The sequence below is a fragment of the Diadema setosum genome, chromosome 19 (assembly GCF_964275005.1).
Source record: "Diadema setosum chromosome 19, eeDiaSeto1, whole genome shotgun sequence".
NCBI classification, from domain to species: Eukaryota; Metazoa; Echinodermata; class Echinoidea; order Diadematoida; family Diadematidae; genus Diadema; species Diadema setosum.
This window is the reverse complement of record NC_092703.1, coordinates 25335747-25341731: the sequence shown is the minus strand read 5'-3', so window position 1 is coordinate 25341731 and position 5985 is coordinate 25335747. Positions and strand designations below refer to the sequence as shown.

At 42.2% G+C, this 5985-nt stretch overlaps 1 pseudogene; it reads right to left on the bottom strand.

The window, feature by feature from the left end:
* Window positions 1-3525: 3525 nt before the first annotated feature.
* LOC140242590 (uncharacterized) lies at window positions 3526-4897 on the bottom strand (annotated as a pseudogene).
* Window positions 4898-5985: the final 1088 nt, after the last annotated feature.

Below are 5985 nucleotides of genomic sequence, written 5' to 3'. Positions count from 1 at the left end.
TAACCTAAGGACTATACAATCACTTCATATCATTTAGAGCGATACACATAATAGCTATTGTTTTTGCGTTGTAGCTTTTACACCAATTTGAGGTATTCAAACAGCTTTACAAAGTATTATTGTATGATAACACAATCACCTCGGTAACTGAATTCAAATCAATGCTTCCAGAGCGCGCAGTCCACTCACGGGGGAGCTTTCAACCAAGGTTACTATTTTGCGATACAAACATGCTGTATGTCAATAGCATTTCAGGCAGGTTCATGGGCGTCACCAGGGGGGGGGGGGGGGGTGCGTTGGGTGCGAACGCACCCCCCTTCAGATCCTTGCAAAAAAAAAAAAAAAAAATTGTCTGCGAGCGACCCCAACGCCGGACGCTAAATAATCATTCTTTTCTATTTTTTTTTTTTTTATTTTGCACCGGGGACACACACACACACAGAAAAAAAAATCGGCAAAAACAATTCGCACCCCTGGTTCTGGCAGCACTGATTTTATACATATCTATTAGTATTCTACCGTGTTTACTATTTATCGACCGTACTGTACATCCGTACGATACGGAGCACTTATACACGTTTGCATGTACGTGTGCTACTTACAAGTATGTAGGGACTATGTACGTTACTTCTGACCAATCCATATTGCCAGCCCAAGAGCGAGCCTTAGCCTCATTAAAAAAAAGAAATGAAAAAAAAAATATAGGGGCAAGCATATCATTTTGCCCCCCCCCCCTAATTCCAGAGTCGAGAAGATTGTCTTATCTTTTTTTTAACAGAAAAACAAAAAGTTACCACCATAAAAATATTGGAGGGGCAAGCATATTTTAATTTTGCCCCCCCCCCATAATTAATAATTCCCGAAATGAGAAGATTTTCTTGCTTTTGAAAGAAAACAAAAATGTTGCATCCATTAAAATATTGGAGGGCAAGCGCACCATTTCTCCCACCCCACATAATCATAATTCCCGCGATGAAAAGATTTCTATAAAAAAAAAGACTTACCGAAATAGTAGTTCAAGTGTTAGTAAACTGCTTTTGAATGAAAGGGTGATCAAGAAATAAGATATTTTACTATGATTTCTTTTAACCATAAATAAATAGGTATATAGTGTGAAACATTGTAATTTCTCACTTTTCTATGTATAATATACACACATAAACAAACACGCACAATTAGTTTAGGGGATGCTCTAAAGTGCAGATTCTGGACATCCTTTCCCCGCTTGGTCACTTCGACGCCACCTCGCTGGTCATACCTCCCCCAGTCATGAACATAAACCCACACTCTTGACTACCAGTGGCGGATCCAGGGGGAGGGGCGCACCGGGCGCCCCCCCCCTTAATTTCCAAAGCGAAAAAATAATAATATAGCTTCAAACGGCATTTTTGGACAGTAAAATGTCAAAATTTTCAAGCTCGCTCGCTCCTCTCGCTCGCATTTATAGTCGTAATGCCATTTTCCTGAAGTTGCTGCCAGTAATTGCCGGCAGATGCGCCTGGTGCGCCCCCCTTAATTTCCAAAGCGAAAAAAATATAGCTACAAACGGCAGTTTGGGGACTGTAAAATGTCAATATTTTCAAGCTCGCTCGCTCGCTCGCATGCAATTGTTACGCAATTCTCCTGATGTTGCTGCCAGTAATTGCTGGCAGTTGCGTCCGGTGCGCCCCCCTCCTTTATTTCCAAAGCGAAAAGATATGGCCCCAAATGGCAGTTTTGGGACTGTAAAATGTCGAAATTTTCAAACTCGCTAGAAAGATAGCTACAAACGGCAGTTTGTTTTTTTACTGTAAAATGTCAATATTTTCAAGCTTGCTCGCTCGCTCGCTCGCATTTAATTGTTATGCCATTCACCTGATGTTGCTGCCAGTAATTGCCAGCAGTTGCGCCCGATGCGCCCCCATTAATTTACAAAGCAAAAAAATATGGCTACAAACGGCAGTTTTAGGACTGTAAACTGTCAAAATTTTCAAGGTCGCTTGCTCACTCGCTCGCATTTAATTGTTGTGCAATTCTCCTGATGTTGCTGCAAGTAATTACCGGCAGTTGCGCCCTTTGCGCCCCCCATCCCTCCTTCATTTCCAAAATATGGCTCCAAATGGCAGTTCTTGGACTGTAAAATGTCAAAATTTCCAAGCTCGCTCTCTTCGCTCGCTCGCATTTAAGTGTTATGCCATTTACCTGATGTTGCTGCCAGTAATTGCCAGCAGTTGCGCTCAGTGCGCCCCCCTTAATTTCCAAAGCAAAAAAATATGGCTACAAACGGCAGTTTTTGGACTGTAAAATGTCAAAATTTTCAAGCTCGCTCGCTCGCTCGCTCGTTGCTCGCTCGCATTTAATTGCTATGCAATTCTCCTGATGTTGCTGCCAGTAATTACCGGCAGTTGCGCCCCCCATCCCTCCTTTATTTCCAAAACGAAAAAATATGGCTCCAAATGGCAGTTTTTGGACTGTAAAATGTCAAAATGTTCAAGCTCGCTCTCTTCGCTCGCTCGCATTTAATTATGCCATTCACCTGATGTTGCTGCCAGTAATTGCCAGCAGTTGGGCCCGGTGCGCCCCCCCCCCCCCTTAATTTACAAAGCAAAAAACAAATATGGCTGCAAACGGCAGTTTTCGGACTATAAAATGTCAAAATTTTCAAGCTCGCTCGCTCCCCTCGCTCGCATGTAGTCGTTATGCCATTCTCCTGATATCGCTGCCAGTAATTTGTCGTTTCACACCGTCATTCCATAATCCATTTATAGGGGGTACAACCCCCTCCGGCACTTCCACACCCTTGCTCGCTCCCTCGCATACTAACCCAATCCCCCCCCCCCAACCCCACCCACCCCCAAGATGAAATCCTAGCTACGCCGGTGCCCTTTCCCCGCTTGGTTTCCCTAAAAAAAAAAAAAAACAGTAAAAGTCTAGGGATTGAGAGCTTCCTATATTCCAAATGTCTGTCCAAAAAATCTCGTAAATATTTAGTGTCAAAACGCACCCCCCTTGAAAAAAAGCTGGTGACGCCCCTGCAGGTTGCCCTAATTTACCACACAAGGTGATTCCAACGAGGCAACACAAACTGAAAAATTGGAGGAATTGCTCAAATCTCTTCACTTTAAGTTCGAATCATACTTGCGAGAGTTTGGCGTAAAGAAGTGCGGCATAGGCCTACGTTTTACACAGTTACCAATAATCACTGAGAACATGTCACACATTCTGACACCAAAACAAATCACCACCACCAATGACATCAAACTTAAAGTAACGAAAACTTTATTCTTCCCTCGCCTCACACGGCATCGTCCCAGTCTCGTCTGGATCCATCTTTTTCTCAACGTGGTCCGAACAGGCCACACCCACATTGTACAAATGCATATTCATGACAACAGTCTTTACTTTCTCACTCCAGTAACAGTGGCTTTCCCAACCACAAATATCAGTTTGCATTATGTGCGCATCTGTGTACCCAATGTGCAATTACATACTAATGTATATTATAAACATTGTGAGATGTCAGCGCCGCTCCATCTTCATTCACAATTAAACTTCGTTTCCTACGACTTGTCTACCGAAATCATGTAGGCTTTGTTCAAGTCGTCTCCAGCAACGTTCTTCATCCAAGTTGTTCCACTCTAAAGTGATCAAACAATCGACGAGAACCCTTATGGCCTCTGGAAGATTCTCCAAAAGCACCGAATCGAGAAGTATGAAGACCAAACCAGTTTCCTTGGTATGCAGTGGTCCAAGATCGTCTCGATGGAGGTAATCGCATGCGACTTCCAGGGCCTGCTTACAACGGGCATCCAGAACGAAAGCCTCGCTGATTACGAACACGGCACACCTACTCGCCACGAGCGACTCTCGAAGACTGTTTAACCTCTTGGCACCAAGGCGAAAGTCGCGGATCAGCGGCAGGCAGAGTCGAAGGTTGTTCGGATGGTTTTCTAAACGCGGACGAAGGCGATCGTCTACGAATTTCACTTCGTCATTGTGGTGGTAGACGAGGGCGTCATAAACCAAATCTTGTTCTTGACCATAATTCCTATTCGGCCGAAGTAGACCTCCACCGGCGAATATGAATCCTCCTCTCATCAATCTGAGCCGTCGTAATTGTATGAATATGACCACGCCGAAAATGACGGCAGCAAAGGCCAAAGCACCGATTCCTCCGCCAATTGCGTGTATTCGTTTATTGTTGTTCTTTAAAAGCAACGGAACATTTACTTGTGTCGTCGAAAAGTTAGTATCGAAGCCTATGTCAAATTAAGACAAACATCATAATGTGCACTTTTTAACGGCTTCCTGTAGTATTCCCATGGAGACGAACATGTGTACTCGCATGTTTCCTGACCAAAGATAGGCAAAAGGTTCCAGTGTGGTGGTGAAAACAATAATAAATCATACCAAACCATCAAACTGCACAAGCGGTTATCACAAAGGAAAGGGTTATAGAGCAGAGTTTAACCTCATATAAGGAAGAATTAAACAACTCTTCAACAGCATAAGAGTCTACTGTCGAAATCAAATTGCCTTGCAGTGACAGAATGTGTAGATTTGTCATACGTGATATGAAATCGAGATCGACAGAGTCGGAGATTTGGTTGAAGCTGAGGTCGAGCTCCAGTAAATGCTTGAGAGCATCTACGGATCGTGGGACCCTTAGCAGTGAGTTCCGACTGAGGTCCAATGTTTTGAGTTTTGTGTTAGTATCAAAAGCGTGATCGGGAATATTGGTCAAGTTGTTATCATCTAGAGATAGAGTTGTCAAATCGATGAGTTCAATGAATGAATCAACGTGCAGACTGTAGATATCATTGCTTGACAGCCGCAGCGTGGATAGATTAGAGAATCCGCGAAAGTCACCCTCTCGAATTTCAGTGAGCTCACTTTGATCAGAAATTTTCAGTTCCATCAAAGAACCAGCGACAGCCCCCCCCCCCCACCGATCCTTATAACTATCAATTTTCTGCAAGCATTTTCATTTTCGTTGATTATCATATTGATTCAGGACTGCAGAATAGTGATACCTGTTGTAGTTTTACAGATGTGTGAATAATGACAAAATATTGATGAACGAGAACGAGACAGCAGACTCTTCACGCATGCATGGGCGAGCATGTGTTATATTGTTCTTTACTGTACCAACACAATTATGGATTGAAACAGTGGCATGAGAGTTGTTTGGATAACGACTGATCGAAACCAAAAAATATTACTGTGGCATCCCTAATAAAGAACTTTTCTTTTTTGGAAAAGAAAAAAAAAAAATGTCTTTGAAACTGTACATTGTTTTTGAAACATGCTATTGAGATTTACGCTGTTTCCTCAATAGAATTCAACTCAGATTTTCCATGCTTCAAAAAGCAAATTAACAGTCATTGTAATGTCTTCTGACACTCTCTTGACGTCAGAATCGGAAGGTGACCTTGGCCCCATTTCATAAAAAAGTTGATAAGATAGCAACTCTTGCTGGAATGGCAATTGTCATAGTAACGACAAGAATCCAGCTTCCTGATTGGCTGTTGCCAGTGGAAGTTGCAATTCCAGCAAGAGTTGCCATCCTAACATCTTTTATGAAATGGGGCCCAGGTGTCCTGAGACAACTGAGGGTTACATTACGCTGTCTCTGCGAGGTTAAAGTAAACCAAAACCCAAAGAGAAATGTGGATTAAGTGAAAGTAGCAACATTAGTAGAGCACATCAGGGGAAGTTTAAGGAAATGTGATAATCGAAGCTATAGTTATGAATTTCAAAAGTTTTGTTGTTGGAACTACTGGAAAAGGAGATAACCTGAGTATTAAAAGTCTACAGAAAATACACCATAAACAAAATTCAACATGCTTTCATTTTTCTAGCGTAATGAAAGAACACTTCACTAATCGCTTTCAGAAAGCAGGGGGAGTAATTACTACCCTTAAGGTATTTGAAAAAAACATATTAATTTTTGTGGAATTCTCTTATTATTTTCTTTATAGTGTTGTTATCCACACATGATGATTT